The 20,396-nt window shown below is 41.6% G+C and overlaps 1 protein-coding gene across 1 annotated transcript in view; it reads right to left on the minus strand.

Moving 5' to 3' along the window:
* npffr1l2 (neuropeptide FF receptor 1 like 2) overlaps positions 1 to 12,487 on the minus strand; it is an 83,052-nt gene extending 70,565 nt beyond the window's left edge. The window contains exon 1 of the mRNA XM_079364076.1: positions 12,243 to 12,487. The gene's annotated coding sequence lies outside the window, so the exon portion shown is untranslated. The remainder of the gene's footprint in view (positions 1 to 12,242) is intronic.
* Between the last annotated feature and the right edge of the window lie 7,909 nt (positions 12,488 to 20,396).

A 20,396-nucleotide genomic window follows, 5' to 3' on the forward strand; every position in this document is an offset into this window, starting at 1 on the left:
ATGACTAAGCAGATAAAATAAAATAAAAAAGATATAAAAAGTTTAGTCCAGCAACAACGTATAACTCAAGCCAGACCTCAAATACGAAACATAGATCCACAACACTAAAGACAAAACAAACACACAACACCCTGGGAAGTCTACATCATAAACACATCCTGTACCTGAACAATAATAACAGATTATTCAGAGGGAGGTGGCATCATCCCTTCATATCCAGTAATTGAGCGAGGAATGGACCCCAAACTTCATTAAATAAATCTTCCCTCCCAGTTACTCTATAGGTGACCCGCTCGTAATCGCCATTGAGCTTAGCAGTTCTATCCATCCCTTAAAAGTAGAGAAGGTGGGAGATTTCCAGTGGTGTAACGTTATCCTGCACCCTGTTATCATAGCTAAACGACACCATGATTTCCTGCGTTTAGACATTTGAATAGTATCTGGAGACATAATGAGGGGGTTTGATCAAACACCTTATTCAAAAACACATTTATATCGTTCCACATGTCCGTAGTTTTGGCACAAAAATTTCTACTTTAATTCAAAATGGGCTAAAATGATGTGTGTTGTTTTGTTCAGTGCTTACATTACTTTAAATGCCCCCCCCCCCCCCCCCCACCACACACACACACACGTACTGAATAGTGTATCTGTGCTCCTCTCGTGCCTCCCAGCAACACTCCAAGTGAAGAGGTCAAGGGAGCATCTGTGTTTGTTCTGCATCACGAGACCGTCCATGAGGCTTTAACTGATCCCAGCACTAATGCTGGTCAAACAAAGACCTCCTACGCAGACCCAACGCCTCTTAGCTACGTGTTGCGTCGAAGCAAACCGCAAGTCCTGTGATTGGTCCGTTCAGAATGTGATTTCCGGCAGTTGCTTTCCGGCCACAACAGGACAACACGAATAATCGAAGAATCAGAAAATACGACCATCTCTCCAACTCATCATCAAAACACTATAAAAACTGCCAAATGGCGAATTATAATCCTGGAGGGAAATATGAAAAAACAGGGCTGGACGTCACCGAACGCATGAAGAGGTGGAAGAAGAACACAATGACACAGCCACACCCCCCTCGCGGCTGGGCGCTGAATTGCAGAGCAACGAGTTCCCTCGACCCAGAAGTACGAATGCTCAGCGACGGCGTTGGCACGCTGTCGACGCAGCATCAGGCTGTGGAAATAAGCTCTCACACAGGAAAAGACATTTAGATTTTTTTTTTTTAATTTTGAAATGCGTTATTAATCCCTGACGGAAATTCATGTTTACACTCTGATATTGTAGAGACATGCTTCTCACACACACAAGCAGGACCTGTGGACGTGCATTCATGGAGAGGTGTGAAAGTGCGGCTGCTTTGCTATGGCACCAGAACAGTTTTTGGGGTTCAGTGCCTTGCTCGAAGGCAGTCGGCAGTGCTTGAGAAGTGCCCTGGCACCTCTCCAGCTACCAGAACAACTTCCGTTGGTCCGCACCGGGACTAAGCAGGAAGGCAACGTGTGTCTCGTGTGCTAAGTGTGAACAAACATTTAGCATTAACATTAAAACTGTCAAACACAAACCCTGGTTAACGATAATCTCAAACTCCATTAAAGAAAAAACTAAACTTTACCAAATATATGTTAAAAAAAAAAATATTGTTACGGCTAGCTCGAATGTCGAGCATAATAAGGGACACAATACAAAGGGTTTAAGTTCTTAAGTTTTAGTTTATTTGACAATTGAACAAAAAGTACCTGGAAGAACCAGGAAACAACTACGGAGGTGCTGCTGCTGTGAAGCTGGGAGAGAGAGTCGTTAGTTCAGGAGGCTTGCCTATATACACTATATAGCAGGTGCTAGCAGTCAGGTGAAATCACCACCAGTCATCTGAGGGAGCACCAACATAAACAGGAAACAGTGATGTAACACTCCCCTCCATAAAGATGGCACATAATCACAGTATAATACCAACTCATAATTATAATGTGACATCATTCAAAAACACGGGACAGAGCGTCAGCAACAACATTTTCCTTGCCTTTCTTATGGCAAATCTCTAAATTATAACTCTGAGCTATGTTGGCCCAACGCATTAGCCTCTGGTTGCTGTTATACATACGACTCAAAAACACCAAAGGGTTGTGGTCGGTGTAGACAACAACAGGCTGCAAGGAGGAACCAACATACACCTCAAAATGCTGTAGAGCCCATAGCAAAGCTAGGGTCTCCTTCTCGATAGTGCTGTAGTTCTGCTGAGCCGGGGAGAACTTCTTTGAAAAGTAACACACAGGGTGGTCTATGCCTGTCGGCTCCTCCCTGAATTAGAACACCACCCGCACCTGTACCACTAGCATCCACCTCAAGCTTGAACGGAACAGCAAAAATTGGGGCCGCAAGGACTGGTGAGTTGCACAGGACAGCTTTAACAGCTTTAAAAGCCTGCTCACATCTGGAATCCCACACTAACTCTCTGGTTGGACTGACAAGGTCAGTCAGTGGAGCAACAATGGTAGAAAGGTTACGACAAAAAGCTCTATAATAACCCGCTAATCCCAGGAAACGCTGCAACTGTCTCTTTGTAGTGGGTACTGGGTACTGAGTGACAGCACTGATCTTGGCTGCAGTAGGGCGAACCTGTCCCTGACCTACTTCTTTGCCAAGGTAAGTAATGGTAGCCTTAGCAAATTCACATTTACAAAGCAAAGCAGAGATCGCAGCTCAACATTGAGCAAGAGCTATGAGTAGCAATATCACATTTGAAGCCCAGATATGAGAAGATTAACAGTGCAGCAAGAGCCACTTAACACAGACTCATCTTCATCATGTCTTTTCTTTATTTGTTCGAGGAGATTTACTGCATCTGACAGAGGGATGGAAAATTGTATTAAAGTTGAATCTGTTCATATAAAACAGACACATGCAGTGAAATACGTTTACAAGAGCTGTGAAAGTTAATTGTGTTTTATAAAAACATGCTCAGACTGACGTCGCTCACAGTTTCAAATTTTCCAGGATTCAAGGTGTTCAGGGTTTTTTTTGCACCTTGTGCGTGTTGGTTTTCTTAGAGAAGGGAGAGAAGAGACTCAGGTTCAAATTGAACAAACCAGCATGTTTAATAAAGCAAGGAGATACAATGCAGATACCAAGGGCGTTGTCTCAGCTGAGGGTCGACCTCACTGACTCGCACGTCAGCTACCAAAACCAGAGAGTAGACGAGGAATGTAAGAAATCACAGGATTATATACAGTAGTAAGTTGCACACAGTGGTTTGTACCATAGACTGTAAAAATAATGGACGGGACAAGGTCCCCTGTGGAGTGAAGCTTTTATTTTTAGAGCTCCCCCTACTGACTGGCTGCAGTATAGGTCATAAACCCCGCCTCCTCAATGATAACAGACGGGACTTGGGTCAAACTGTTAAGTTAAAATACTCGTCACATAATTTTTTTCCAGACCTAAACTCTGCTGTGATCATTAGATATTATCACCCTACATGGTGTTCAAGTGCTCATTTTTCTGTGAAGTTTGTTTTAAATAAGTTATTTGAGGTTAAAAAACGGGATTTTACGTCATACATGGCGATGATTGACAGCCGCGGATCTTGCGTAGAGCTCTTTGTAAATAAGCAGTTACGTCGTGAAGTGAAGCCGAGACTCCACGGAGCTTTTCTGTTCAGTTATTTCGTCTGTTTTGAGCTGGTGAAAGCTGTTTTTTCTGCAGTAAACTAATGTCACAGACCTGTGGACTCTAAGGGAGCTTTGCAGTTTTTACGGTAAGTAATAAAGTGTGATTTATCTGTCATAAAGTGCTTAAAGTGCTATGAGCGAGCGAACATATTAGCAGTCTAAGCTAGGTTACTTGTCAGGCATGATTTATCTTTTTATTTTACTTATTAACATGAGCAAACCTAATAACTGACATGATATGTTTCTTGATATTGTTATATCGTTTTTGTGAGTGAGATTGTATTTAAAACCAAAACATCTTAATTAAAATCAGCTCATAGATGGCGTTCATTGACTGTACAGTTATGTTTCAGTAAATAATAAATAGGTCTGGTAAGGTTATTAAAAAAGTGTCTTGGACAAAAACAAAGCTAAATACTATAAATCTGTCCTGTATAATTACTGATGTGTACATGTTTATAGTCTGTGTAAAGAGTGTGTTATACAGACATTAACATGTCACCATGCAGCCTGATATTTATAATACTGTATAATCAGGGAGAATATTTCTGTAGATATCAGGATAAAACTAAAGTAAGCTCTGATATAACTTCTGTCTGATTTAAGAGACTGACAGAAACGTGAACACAAACGTCAGCGGTAATATAATATTAACCGAGCATCATGCTGCTTAAACCTGCCAAATATTCAGCATGAGCTTACACACACACTACCAATCCAATAATCACAAGTTGATCATGTTGTACATTTAATAACGCTTATTAATAAATTGTGTTACAACTTGACAAAACCTGACATATACCACAAAACAGGCCTCGTGTTATGGTGGTTAGGAGGAGACAGACAGGCTCAATAAAAGAAGGCATAGAGATCACGTTTCTCACAAAATTATATATCAATGTTTTTTATTTTGCACCTATAATCATTAATGAAGATTTTATGTCTTTTAATAGATATTTCCCTGTTTTCACCAACATATTAGATAGATAGATAGATAGATAGATAGATAGATAGATAGATAGATAGATAGATAGATACTTTATTGATCCCGAGGGAAATTCAAGGCATCCAGTAGCAGTATACAGACAGGCAGGACACAAGACATTAGTTACAATACACACCCGCTGTCCCCCCCCCCTCTGTTTACAATAATCCCCAAAACAAGATTTAGCAGCCTCTATGTGACTAAGAATAAACATAATTATATGTTAAACCTGTGCAGTTAGCATTAGCAGTTAGACTTAAAACTTATATAGCATAATGTACATAACCTGTGAGGAGAGAAAAACATGTGTTGGTTAAAAGAGACCTGTAAACAGTTAAAGAGCCTTAGAAACAAAGTTTGCTGACCTTTAGAAACTAGTTACATGTGCATGTACAGAGGTGTTTGAGCTTATGCCAGAGGTGTGAGTACAGTCATTAAACAGTCAATGCAGGAATGTAAATTGGCTCACCAACTTAAAGGAGCAGTGATTTGCATTAAGTGTCCTAGACAATAAGGTGAAACCAGGAGTGATTTGGGTGATTATCATTAAGTACCCAACTATTGAGGAGCAGATTAGCATTAAGTGTTGAAGACAATAGAGTGAAACTTTACCTAGTTAAGGTGATCATGTCAGCCATTACAAATGTAGCATAACACAACAGTAGGATGAAACCAGACATGATTAGGGTGATTATCTTTAAAGTGACCAGTGCTCAGTAAAGTGACAATATATAGGCATATAGGCATAATATCAATATGCATTACAGTGTCCAACTGGGGGCTGACTCTGAGGTCAGCAGTGCAGATGAGGAGTGAGAAAAAAGTGAAAAAAGAGTCCAGGGATCACCGTGTGCTTCTTCCCTGCCGTGACAGTGAAGTGTTATACAGTCTTATTGCCAGGGGGACGAAAGAGTTCTTGAGTCTGTCCGTGGAGCACGACTGTGACAGCAGTCTTTCGCTGAACATGCTCCTCTGCCCGGTGAAGGTGCTGTGCAGAGGGTGGTGTGTATTGTCCATGATGGAGAGCATTTTGTCCAGAGACCTCCTCTCTACCACTGTCACCAGTGAGTCCAGCTCTGTACCCACCACAGAGCCGGCCCTCCTCACCAGTCTGTCCAGGCGTGCTGCGTCCCTCTTCTTGCAGCTTCCTCCCCAGCACACCACGGCGTAGAAGAGGACGCTGGACACCACAGACTGGTAGAACATCTGCAGCAGCTTTTTGCAGATGTTGAAGGACCCCAGCCTTCTCAGGAAGTACAGACGGCTCTGTCCCTTCCTGCAGGTAGTGTCCATGTTAGGCGACCAGTCCAGCTTGTCATCCAGCTGCAGCCCCAGGTACCCGTAGGTCCTGACCACCTCCACGTCGACCCCCCCGATGGAAACAGGTTCTAGATGTGGTTTGTTCCTTCGGAAGTCCACCACCATCTCCTTGGTCTTGGAGGTGTTTAGCTGCAGATGGTTGGCACTGCACCACGTCACAAAGTCCTCGATCAGGCTCCTGTACTCCTCCTCCTGTCCATCCCTGACACAAGCAACTATCGCAGTGTCGTCCGAGTATTTCTGCATGTGGCAGAGCTCAGAGTTATACTGGAAGTCAGAGGTGTACAGGGTGAACAGGACAGGGGAGAGCACGGTCCCCTGTGGTGCTCCGGTGCTGCTGACCACAGTGTCAGATGTGCAGTCCTTCAGTCTGACGTACTGTGGTCTCTCTGTGAGGTAGTCCGCGATCCACCTCACCAGGTGCGAGTCCACCCTCATCTCGGTCAGCTTGTCTCTCAGTAGGAGGGGATGGATGGTGTCGAAGGCGCTTGAGAAATCAAAGAACATGATTCTCATCACGCTGCTCCCTTTGTCCAGATGAGAGTAAGCCCTGTGTAGAAGATAGAGGATGGCATCGTCCACGCCCACCTTTGCCTGGTATGCAAACTGCAGGGGATCCTGTGCGTGTTGTACCTGGGGTCTGAGGTGTTGGAGCAGCAGCCGTTCGAAGGTCTTCATAACATGGGATGTCAGAGCGATTGGTCTGAAGTCGCCTGGCTCACTGGGGTTCTTCTTCTTGGGGACAGGGGTGAGGCACAAGGTCTTCCAGAGCACAGGAACCTTCCCGAGCCGCAGGCTCATGTTGAAGATGTGCTGAAGTGGCTCCCCCAGCTCAGCAGAGCAGGCCTTTAGCATCCTGGGACACACCTTGTCTGGGCCTGCTGCCTTCCTGGGGCGGAGTCTCTTCAGCTCCTTGCTCACCTGGTCTCTGGTGATGGTGGGGGGGAGGGGGGATGGATTGTCACTGGAGGTTGTATCTGTTCTGGTGGAGGTGTTGGGGGGGAGTGAGAGGGGGGGGAGGGGGTGTGTAGAGGGGTGCTGGGGGGGGGAGGAGTGAGAGGGGGGGAGGGGGTGTGTAGAGGGGTGCTGGGGGGACAGGCACTGGCTGCAGCGACGGGGCTGTCGAACCTGTTAAAAAACAAGTTGAGCTGGTTTGCTCTCTCAGGGTCCCCGTCTTCTGCGTTGTTGTTTTTCTTTTTGCAGCCTGTGATGGTCTTCATGCCCTCCCAGACCTCTCTCATGCTGTTCTGCTGCAGCTTCTGTTCTACCTTCCTTCTGTACTCCTCCTTTGCCTCTCGGAGTCTGACCTTGAGTTCCCCCTGCACCCGCTTCAGCTCTGCCTGATCTCCCTCCTTGAATGCCCTTTTCTTCCTGTTAAGGATCTCCTTGACATCGCTGGTGATCCAGGGCTTGTTATTCGGGACAATTTATACATTAAACTGAGGATTTCCTTTTTCTCATGTTCTCTCTCTCTCTCTCTCTCTCTCTTCCTCTTCCAGCTCGTCCTCAGAGGATTGCAGGACCTGACCACTGCTTCTCTTACCAGGACGTTTGGTCTGATCTTACCTGGACGGCGGTCTGATGCGAAACAGTGGGCCGAGTGTCGCGCCTGAGCCACAGAGGACGCAGCTTGCATCTCCTGAGCAATGTTTGACTATTCATTCAAAAGATGAACAGAAGCAGGGGCGGATCTACTGGGGTGGCAGCTGCCACCCTAAAAGAGAGGCTTGCCACCCCAGCTGCCACCCCAGTAGGCAGCAACGAAGAAAAAAAAAAAGTTACGGCCAATTTCCCGATTTACGAGCATGAATCTCCAATGTCTGACTGCCGCGAATGCAGCACAAGTTAACGTCAGAGCAGCAGCAGCCAATCACAGAGACTGATTTGTTTTTTGATAAAGCGAGGGATCAACTGAGCAAGGAGTCCTGAGGAAAGAAGACACGGAGGAAAGAGGTAAAAATGGATTAACAATCTATCAAGAAATGAAATTACAATGAAAAAAAAGGGCAAGTATAGTTGCAATGCTGATTTTAAGATGATAAAAATGTTGAAGAAAGTTATTTGGCTAACTATACCTGTAATGTTAGCTAGCTTTGACGTTAGTTTTGTGTAAAGTAGGCTACTCAAGCTAATATTGATTCAACATCTGTCAAGGAAAACATAGTTAAGTTGCTTTGAATTTTTTCTTAAAGTTTTTCAAATAAATATAAATACTTGTTTGCTTGAATATAAATAATTGGGAAAACTTGTAAGTGTGAAAGTGTGATGAGATGGGGACAGAGTCTGAATATTTTGTACAATGTATTTTTGATTTATTGCTCAGATTAAATTCCAAATTAATGAAATGAACCTAATAGCACTCTCCCTGGCAAAAATGTTAGTCTTAACACATCTGGATGGTTATAACTAATGACAGTTCCAAATTGATTATCTTTTTACTATCTGCTACATTGTGTAATTAGTTTAGATGTAATGCAATTTAAATCTTTCCTCCTCTCCATCTTCTAGACATATCCAAGTCCAGGTGTGAGGTGCCAGTGCAGCCAATCCGAGAGTTTCCCTCAGACCCTCCAGGGAGGAGCAAGGAGAAGTTTCCACAGTAACTGGTACAAATCTCATCCCTGGTTAGAATACTCACACTCCAAAGATGCAGCTTACTGCTTTGCTTGTAGGCATTTTTCCCTCCCCGATGCCCCAAGAACTGTTTTCACCTCATCTGAGGGATATCGTAATTGGAAAAATGCTACAATGAAAGACAGTGGTTTCTGTTCTCATGCCAGGTCTGAAGGCCATGTAAATTCAATGTTTGCATGGACAGAGAACAAGAAAAGTGTGGATAAAAATATCTCAATGATTGGACTAATGAATGAGCAAAAAATTAAGCAGGTGGCTGAAAATCATTACTACATCAAAACTTTAGCAGAAATTTTACTCTCTGGAGTTCGCGGTTGCTGAACACATGGATGCTGCTGCCTTAACTGAAAAGGCTTCTTTGAGAAGCATGGGCTGGAATACAAAAATAGCGGTTGTTTTACCTGTGAGCAGTGCATCCTGTGAACAAAGTTTTTCATCTCTCAGGCTCATTAAGACTTATTTGCCGTCTACTATGACAGAAAAGAGACTATCAAGTTTGTCTGTACTCAGCATTGAATCAAAACGCACCAAAGCATTAGATCTAGATAGATTTGTAAATTCAGCTGTTATGGGCATGACAACTTCAGGTTCTGCTCACTGGTGTGCCTTTAAAAAGCTGTTAAAATGATGACGTTTCAAATGTTACACTGGTGTGAATCCTGCTGAACATGAAGCAGTGTTGTTATTGTTGTTTTTGTTAATATACAGTATTAAACTGTCTAACAGCCTGTGTGAACTTTCAAAATGTTTTTGTACTTTTTCGGACTGGGAACAAAATGTATTTTTATGTGACTTCTTTTAAGGTTTGTAACTCTGTGAGCCTTTTTTGTAATTTGTTGATAGAGCAGCTTAGATTTACATGCATGAAATGTGAAAATGTCCTTTTATGCCACAACAACTGCTGTGAATATTGTATATACTGTACCATTCAATATTTTTCATCAGTTACCTCTTCTGTAAAAAAAATAGTTGAATCTAGTGAGGGACACATTGGGAGAATTTAAACAATAAAAGCGATGTCCAGTACTTTGAGTGCTATGACCCATTTATTTCCACAGTATATTTATGCTCACCTTCGTACAGCTCAGTCCATAGATCTTCATGGGTAAGTTTCTCTGACACAGTCAAAAACGGTTTGCTTGCCCTCGAACACATCTGCCACTCATCACCTGTGTCTCACCTTACTGCCTTTCCTGTGATAATACCCGACCAAATGTTCTCATACTTTTATCTTCTATTTAGTGAGATCAAAATGTAACTGTTTCTCATGAAACCTCAAATGCAAGACATTAATTGTTTAAGATTAAATTGGTCTGTGTACATATGTAAATGGAAGCCCCTGTCCTTTTATAGTGTACATACTATTTCTCATCAAACTATACTATCTGCCATATGTTGCCACCCCTAAAAATTTCTTGCCCCCTCTTGCCACCCCATAAATATTTTTCTAGATCCGCCCCTGAATGGAAGAAAAGAGAGGCTGTTTAATACCAAGGTTTTTCTTATAAGCCACATTTTCTTTTTGTTATATTTAGATTAATCTGCTTTAACTTTAAAATACTGTGCATTCATTTGCCTCTTTCAAACCTGTATAACCCACAAAAACCTTAAATACTACCTCCATCTAACTGAACAATCAAGTGAAAGAAAGTAGCTTAAAATACCACACTATGTTTTTAAGTACAATCTGTATTTGTTAAAGTTACAAGACTAGTGTTACATGTCATGTGATTGAATAAAATATAATAATGTAATTGCCTTCTCAGTCGTGTCTGTATCATACCACTCTACTGTCTTTATGTGCATGCTGTCTTTAACACTAACCTGCATTAAATGTTAAGCACTCGAGTGTTGATGTACTTTTAAAGCTGATTGTTTCCCAGCTGTGACTTCTGTCATTGCCCTACAAGAACATGAGACATTCTATGTTTCTACAGCTTAAAACAGGAGAGAAAAGGTTTAAATCAATGAATACTTTATTTGATTTATAACACATAATGTGAATGATGGTTCAGTTATAAAAGTGAGGAGGTTACTGGTTTGAATCCCTGTCTGACAGGAGTCTCTCTGTGAGGAGTTTGCATGCTCTCTTCCCTCCACAGTCCAAAGGTGTTCACCAAGAGGAGAACAAAGTAAGGGAGACCATCAGGTGAGCTGGCAGGGGTATCTATCAGCCATCTTTCTTCTTCCTTGTGTTTAAAATGAGGATAATAAAAAAACAATGAGATAAACATCTTAGACAAGGAAAAGAACCAGAGAAAATGTCCATACAAACAGAAACCTTAATGAAACAGATTCATTTACCAACTCCACAGTTATGCACAGAAACACATAGACTCTGTAAATGTACATAGAACTGAAGTACCGTAAATTCCGTACTATTGAGCGCACCTGGATATAAGCCGCACCGGCTAAAAATAAGTAAATAAATGTATTTGTACATATATAAGCCGCACTTGATTATAAGCCGCAGGTGTCCACGCTATAACAAGAGCCATTTACACAGACGTAGGCTACCGGTAACATCCGCAAATACTGTAGCGTCCGTACGGACGTTAAAGGACGACGAGAGCGTTCAAATAATAACTTTTAATAACCCGATCACTGTCGGCCGTGACCACGCCGTTTACAGCAGAGAGCAAAACCATAACTTGCCGTAACAATCCAACTCTCTCCCCCAGCGTTCTCTCATACAGCTACTCAACACGTTCTCGCTGGTGCATTCACTGACTCTCCACATAATCGGAATTATGAACACATTATCAACTACTGACTTTACAACATGAACCGTTACAATACGAAGCCTAGCCGACGGTGTCTGTAACACGGCTGATGAAAAAGATGACCGTAATATATTTCACAAGAAAAAGTCCATCCATTCACTGCCTCAGAATGACTTCATTACTCACTTCCTCAGTCTCTGTTGTCGCTGTCAGTGTCATCTTAACGTGCAGCAGCTCTGTTAGCTTCTTTGACAGCCAGTTCGATCGCCTTTAACTTGAAAGCTGCATCATATGTATTTCTCCGTGTGTTTTCCATGATGAGGGTGCGTGCATGAAGCGCAAAATGACTGATATTAAGATCCGACGTGACGAAGTCAAATGTTTTTGCGGCAGAAGCTCATTGTCCCCCATAAAAAATCCATGCATTAGCCGCACCGGAGTAGAAGCCGCAGTGCTCGAAGTGTGAGAAAAAAGTAGCGGCTTATAGTCCGGAATTTACGGTAACTACTGACAGCAGATATGACTTAAGTACTATGTGCACCACTACTTTCTATCATATAACATATTTTCACCAGCATATGTTCGATCTGTACACAGCTTATGTTGCTAACTTAGCTAAAAATAGTTTTAGTTCGTTTTTTGCCAAAAATAAAAGGTTTAATAACCCACACAGTTAAAGAAGATAGATAGATAGATAGATAGATAGATAGATAGATAGATAGATAGATAGATAGATAGATAGATCGATCCTGAGGGAAATTCAAGGCATCCAGTAGCAATAAACAAGACATGCAGGACACGAAAAAACGTTTAAATTCAATAATTAATATAAAAAGTGTGATTTTCTTAATTTCTGAATGAACTACGTTTGGTTATTTGACTTGAAATATATGGTGGTTTTGTACTCACCTCTATGGTCGGTAGATGAATTTCTCTCCGTAAAGATTCTTAAGTTCTTGGCGTAGCTGGGCTGCGTAAGCTATCAGAGCGGTACGCAAAGTGGGCGGGGCGTGTTGCCAGGGCTCCTCCCGCCGGACCCTACTGCGCAGACTCTGGTTGCAAATGACGTCAAAATTCCAAGATGACAGCGCCCATGAGGGCCGTAAAAAAGCTTCACGAACGTTGAACGGAAACAGCTACAGTCCACACCCACTGGTTTGTACAGATAAATACATGTAGAGCTTCCACTGCAAAGACAGATAATAATGGCGCTTCCCATTTACCACACTTGAGATATAATGCCGTTCCAGTTGCATGTCGGACAACATGGAGGCCTCCAGGAGTGCATTTGTTTCGTTAGCTAAAATCAGGCGTAAGTTAACATGTCAACAGATTTTACTTGCACAACACTATTGGTGTGATTGATTTCTCCAAAAGATGAATGAGCTGATTAAATATTTCATCTTAAATGATCCGTTGATGGACGTAGCAGCCATGTTGGATTTTAACTCAGGCGACTGTCACTGCTCCGATTTTCCGAGTTGGAATTCCGACCTCTGTGATTGCACCAGGAGACCATGACGAAAAACCTCCATATCTCACTTCTCTTGCAGTGAATCTTGTCTTATTTCCCAGGACGATTCATAGTGAACAATAAAACACAGAGATGCTCTTGGAAGAGTCAGTTATACATTACTGAGTACATTCCTGCAATATACTTCATTGTTTGTCAAAGCATGGAGGGGATTATATATCCCTCCTCGCCTGGGAACTCGTTGGGATCCCCCGGGAATGGAGCATGCTCAGAGACACTCTATGAAGATGCAATGCCGTTGCATAGTTGGCAGTTGTGGAGGCACTAAGGCTTGCTAAACAGTACAACTGGAAAAAACAAAGTGGGAAAAACAGAATGAGATTACTGGCAGAACTCTGAGAAAACGAAAGCTTCTTGCATGCATTTGGAGACAAGATAAAGTTGCAGGCACTTTCAGGATGCAGGGTGCTGATTGCACCTGATAAGTCGCAGCTGGATTTTGTCATAATTAGGTGATAATTAGACAATAATTAGACAAACTTGTATTTTATTTTTACTAAAATTCCCCACAAATTGAATGCGATTGGGTGAAAATGAGTGCAAAACTTATTTGAAATAATGCCCAAATTTAATTCTAAGCAATAATTATTACAGCTTTTTGTAATAAATTATTGAGAGCAGCTTCATATGATTAACAAAAAAAAAAGATCAAGACTGGAACTCCTCTAAAACTAAACGCTGTCATTCTAACTCACACGTTTATTAATCACATCAGCTGCTGAACATATTCTATGATCTTCTTCATGGAATAAAAGTATTTATTATTTATTCACTCTTCAACAACTTGATTTTTAATTTTCAAACCCTGAGACACATGTTCTTCTTTATTTCAGTGAGCATAGCGTTCGTGTCATTGTTCAAATCTGTTGTTATAATAACAATGACAGAGTTCCTCTTAATGAGCTCACTGAGACGAGGCAGCGGGTTGTTTTTGGGTCAAACACGCTCCGATCAATAATTCGCAGGTCGCCTCACCTCCGGCTCTCAGGTGCTGCTCTCACACATTACTGTACACTGTGACATTTTCACACTTTAGTTTTTGTACTTTCTCCACACTTGGCCCTGCTCTGCTCCAGCCTGCGTCACGGTGCTTGAACCTTCAGCGATGCATCGATCAGGTTTGAACCTGCTTACAATGAAATTAAGTTTGTCTAATCATCGTCTAATTAATGACCTGAGTGGAGGATAGGTGGAATATGGAAACAAGGCGGTCGAATGTGAGAACCAGGATCTTGTAGTGCAGGGGTGCTCAATACGTCGATCGCGATCTACCAGTCGATCGCGAAGGCATTGTGGGTAGATCGCAAAGCATTATAAAGTAGACGTCAGCCTATCCGTCCGTCCTCACTATGAAAAAAAAAACCGGCTCAGCGCTCCTCGCCTCCGTATTTTTCTCTTAAGTTTCGTTTCATTAAAACCGAAAGTAAAGACGGTCGCGATGTGACTGTATTTGCTGAATGAATATTAAAATATGTAACGTAGTGTTAAAGGGCTGCATCAATCAAGAAAGGCAGAGGATGATCAGGCAAAGAGGAGGAAAGGTGAGAACTGTAATAAGCTAAGAGAATGAGAAACAGTGAAATGAAACAGATAAAATAGAGATATAAATGTAGCCGAGGCTGGAAAACTAAAGGATATGCAATGAATCAGAATATTTCAAGGCCATGTTCAGTCACAATATGAATTATCCATCAATAATATTATTTGGGTGGATTAAGTAATAATGTCACTAAACATGGCATTACAGTTAAAGTAATCATTAATCATGACTCAGTAGTATACTTGGACTTTTGATTTTAAAAAATTCAACAGAGGACGAGACAGGAGAGAGACATGAAGACCAGGACCCAGTTACATATAAGGCCAGAGTCATTCTCTCTCTCTCTCTCTCTCTCTCTCTCTCTCTCTCTCCCCCCACACAACCTTTACCAAACACTTAATATACAGGTATAGAGCTAAATTCTAAATAAATATATGTTTTGCACGTTTATATTAGGTAGATCATTTTGACTTGGTCATTTTATAAGTAGCTCCCATGCCGAAAAAGTGTGAGCACCCCTGTTGTAGTGGATTCTGATTATGACTGGAAGCCAGTGAATTGGATACAAGAACAGGGGAGATGCTTCGTGTTCTAATAATCACGTGTAATAATGTGGCGGCTGCATTTTCTACTGTCAACGGGTTAGTGATGATTGGCCGAGACATGTGCAGAGGGAGTTACAATAATCTAAACAGGAGAAGATGAATGGGATTGTTCTGATTTCTGAGTGATTGCAGGAAACAGGACTGTACAAGCTTAGTGATGCTAGTGTCAAAGGTCAGGTGTTGATCAATGAATGAAGGAAGTGGTCCAAGGAACGAACCCTGGGGAACTCCAAAGCAGACAAGCCCAAATGATTATTGAAAGACCTGTTACTCACATCAGACTGAAATCAGTTTACGGGTGTGTTCGATATGCCAACCAATTACACATTCTGTGAAGTAAAATGGCATGATCGATGGTGTCAAAGGATAGAGCTAAATCTATAACAATAAGAAAGGACCTGTTCAGCATGTCTGCCTGCATGAGAATATCATTGTTGATCGTTAGTGATGCTGCCTCAGTGCTGTGTTTAAGTAGGGACACCAGAGACGTTATTGCCTTTAACAAATGTAAGGAGCTGCCGGTCAGAAACAAGTGTCACACAACTCAGCCAGGACAGGAGAAAGTCCTACTGACATTAACTAGTTATTTTCAGGAGTGCATGTGTGAAAATGGCTTCATATATGGAAGCACCAGGAATCACACATGGAAAAAGTCTGGGCATGAATCATGAGAGCATTTTTAAAGAAACACAAGATTGATTATTTCCACTGTTGAGGATGAGTCTTGTTGAGAAATGAGATTCACGAGAACCTGTAGAGTCTGTGTCCTCCGAAGGCCGAGGTCGGATCATTAACAGAGCTGTGAGGCCGACAGTGCTCAAATACCTTTCCAAGTCCAAACCTCCAGGGATTTTCAGGTGACCAGCCGATTTCTGGTTAGGTGGGGTATTATGTCCTCTGTACATTACACGACTATGAAATTTGCTCCGACTACAAAGATTCTCACACGATTCAGTAAAAGGTCCAAAATAGGGATGCATGCATTTTATATGATTGACAATGAAAAGGCTGAGTCACCTCAACAACCCAGAGGCAGCCGCTTTTTCTCTTCCTTTGTGTGCTCAGCAAATAAACCTCACATGACACCCGCTGACTTCTCAGAACTGGGTGCAGGTGTTCAGAACATCGTGTAAGGACCGAGGACGGCTCAATTCTTTATTTTCTCTGTAGCACTTTTGTTACAGCCGCTTTATTGTAAGGTACAGTAACAGAGGTGAATCATGAATAAAACTAGAGTTATGAAATGAATGAATACACAGAAGTCTCATTGAATTATCGGGATCAGAGCAGCGTCTGGCAATAATAATTAAAACAGTTAAAAACTGAAATAAAATCATTCTAAAATCTGTCCGTTCTCTGACCCATGATCAGAAATGACAAAAATACAAAGCCACATTCATCACCAAACCAGGAAACAAACAGGACAGTGTTTTGTCCAGTCGTATCCCTAATTATTGAATTACACAGAAAAAGGTAGAAAAGTAAAGAAAGTGGTTTAAATCATTCCTTGATGACATACATTTCATTTCAACATCTTCTTATGTGTTGAAGCAACAAAAAACTGAGTTTTAATTTTCAGGGACGTCTGCTGTTTTAAGTGTCAGTTATTGTTGACATATTCATGTGACATGGTGACCTTTCACCACATGAACTTACATGGTGGGGCATCACCACAGCAGCGTATAGAGGAAGTCTTTCTTATGTGCAGGTTGAAAACAAAAAAGTAACGTCCCCAAAAAAACTTTAAAAAAAAAACAAACAACCTCTGGCCTCTCAGGCGGACGGCCTGATGGAAGGCCACGAGGCCAGATCAGTTCGAGAGGGCGGCCAGGAGGCCGACTAAACACGGAGCACAGTTCAGGTGGACGGCCTGAAGGCGGACCATTGAGGGGGCAGCGCCAGAAGTCAGCCGGAGCGTCGAGGGTTCTGCAGAAACAGGGACAGGACGCTGAGGCTCTGAGGGCAGAGTCAGTGGGGTTCTGAGCAAACGAGAGCCATGGCTGCCACTTCTCCTTCCTTGGCCTCCACGGCTACCAGAAAAAATAGCCAGGCGAGTATCAGTTCACTGAGACTGCTCTATCACAACACGTGCTCCTGGCTGAATGAAAAAAGGATTCATTGAAACTCAAAAGGCAAAATAAAAACTAAATCCAAAACGTCAAGAAACACAGGAAGCCACGAGGAACAGGAAACATGAAACATCCAACAGGTTACATTGAACGGACACAGAGAGGAAGAAACACTGAGACTACATAAACACGGGGTAATCAGACACAGGTGACACTAATGACACAGGTGAACTCAATCAGGGTATCTCTGATAAACAAAATAAGGAGCGAAGAAAAGAAATGACACGATTAGAAGTTAAAATGGCATTCGATAGTTCTCCTCTAAAGAAGGTGCCGGGCATGGATGGCCTTTTTACTCTGTTTTTTGGAGTATAGTATATTTCAGAATAGATCATTAATCTTGGATGTGATAAACAACGCATGGAGGCACCATGTATCAAGCTATAATTAACCTGATACTAAACCAGGACGGGAGGGTAATACCCCTTCTGATTATCGACCAATTAGAGTAATAAATTGTGACAATAAAATCCAAAGTTCTCAATAATCGAATAGCTCAGATACTCCCACACATAATTCACGCCAACCAAACTGGGTTCATACTAGTGATGTGTCGGTCGCGAACGTAACGGCTCTAAGACTCGGCTCTTTGAAGTGAACGACAGGAGCCGGCTCGTCATTGGGAGCCAGATGGGAGCCGATTAGTTTTTTTCTGTTAAAGCCGGATATCATTGGTGAAGATGTGCGGTTGTGTCTGTGTCCTCACTGAGCGGGGGGGGGGGGGGGGGGGGGGTTGTACACACAGCAGACGGACAGGAGACAGAGACAGAGATCGACACCTCTGTTATGTCCTCCTCGTATTTTTCTTTAAGTTTCGTTTCATTAAAACCAAAAGTAAACACGGTCGCGACGTGACTGCAGGTCTGTTTTTTTAGAACGCCATTTAAATGAATCGGAGCAACGATGTAACGTAGTTTTAAGAGGCAGCATCAATCAAGTTATCATTTGTTGCAGCAATAAAGGCAGAGGATGATCAGGCAAAGAGGAGAGGAGAACTTTATTTTGAACTTGATGTTTTAGAAAGAGCCAAGAGAATGAGAAACAGTGAATGAGCCTATAGATGCAACAGATAGACAATAAAGATGTAAATGTAGCCGAGGCTGAAAAATGAAAGGACATGAATCAGAATATTTGAAGTTCATGTTCAAGGCTGAACAACATTTTATAATATTATTTGGATGTTTGGATGGATAAGTAATACTGTGACTAAACATGATATTACAATTGTAATAATCATGACTCAGTATACTGAGGCTTTCATTTTAAACATTTAACAGAGGATGAGACAGGAGGAGAGGAGAGAGAAAGAGCAGGAGAAGGAACCAGTGAGATGAATGTGGAGTCAGGTCCAGGAAGCCCATTATCAGCCCAGGACCCAGTTACATACAAAGACCAGGACCCAGTTACATACAAAGACCAGGACCCAGTTACATACAAAGACCAGGACCCAGCTTCATATAAAGACCAGGACCCAGTTACATACAAAGACCAGGACCCAGTTACATACAAAGACCAGGACCCAGCTTCATACAAAGACCAGGACCCAGTTACATACAAAGACCAGGACCCAGCTTCATATAAAGACCAGGACCCAGTTACATACAAAGACCAGAGTCTCTCTATATCACTCAGCCAATCACCATATCCTATACCAAACACTTAATATACAGTTTGAGATCACCTCAGTTATTTATTGTGAGGCAGCAACACCACACACACAAATACTTCAGTTATAGTTTTATATATTTTAGCAGCAACACACTCATACAAAGACTCATACAAATGTGGGTTTTTTCCTCCCTCTCTCTCTCCCTCTTTCTCTCTCTCTCTCTCTCTCTCTCTCTCTCTCTCCCTCACTCTTCAAGCTGCAACTCTGCAGAGTGTATAAATAAAAGTGTGTTTATATCATAAACATTTGATATAATACATATTTTTACAAAAAATCTGAAGAGCCTTTTTGGTGAGCCGAGCCAAAAGAGTTGGTTCTCTAAAAAGAGCCGAAATTCCCATCACTAGTTCATACTGAATAGAAGTCTTAAAACCAATATCAGAACTTGTAGATCCAAAAAGCTAAAAAGAAAAAAAAAAGATTGAACACTGATGGCGGTTGACGCACTGAAGCCTCTGATCGTGTGGCTTACTTTTTTAAAGTATTAGAAATGTATGAATATCCAGAAGAATTTATCTCAATAATAAAAACAATTTATAAATCAACTGCTCAGTGTCAATGACACCCCTGAGGTATGTGGTTTAGGACGAGGCACTAGGCTGCCCGCTATCACCGCTGATATGTGCTTTGGCTTTTGAACCTTCAGCTCAGAAGATAAGACAGACTAAAGAAATAAGTGGTGTGAAGGCAGACAAAGACAAATATAAAATCGTTGATAAGTTTTCTAAAGTATCAGGTTATAAGATGAACATGGAATAAACTGAAATGATGCAGAATCTCTGCAGTATATCAAAAGAATTCAACAACTGTCAGTGGATAAAATATTTATGCTGCATTATAATTGTTTGGAATTTTTCCCATGACCAAAGAGTGAAAATAAAGAGTGAGAAGATCCATTCAGAAAAGAACATTGATCAGTGGATGTTGCATTGATTAGTGGATGTTGCATTTATCAGTGGATGTAGCATTGATCAGTGGATGTAGCATTGATCAGTGGATGTAGCATTGATCAGTGGATAGACCTGCCAATTAATTTAATTGGAAGTATGACTGAATGAACAAGTTTTTATCATCGTCTCACTTTCGGGATTAAAAGACACAATAAATCGGGACCAAATTATAAATCCTCCAAAAATTTTTTTTACATGAATCAAAGCTTTAATGTCTTCCTTCCTCTGGTCAAATAAAGTGCTCGGCTGAGTAAAACTCTCCTTTATAAGGACAGAACAGAGAAAGAGCTCAAGTTACCACATTTAGAATTGGATTTTTACGCCTCACAGATCTTTTACATTGATCGCATAATAAATAACACAAATGAAGACTCTTGGATAAATACTGAAAGCAACCAACTGACTCCCCACAAACTTTTTACTTCTCTGTTTACTAAAAATAAAAACGTCCAACTTTGTCATAAATAGTATATTAACATCATGGAATAAAATTAAAATGTACAATGTAGGATACCTCACAACAGACAATCCATCAACTTAACTGGGACAGTTGGAGTAAAAATGGAATAAAGAACCTCGAGGACATAAGTAGGAGTAATTCTGTTCAGACAAGATAAAGAAAGTTTGAGGTATTTA

The sequence above is a fragment of the Symphodus melops genome, assembly GCF_947650265.1.
Source record: "Symphodus melops genome assembly, chromosome: 1".
Classification (NCBI taxonomy): domain Eukaryota; kingdom Metazoa; phylum Chordata; class Actinopteri; order Labriformes; family Labridae; genus Symphodus; species Symphodus melops.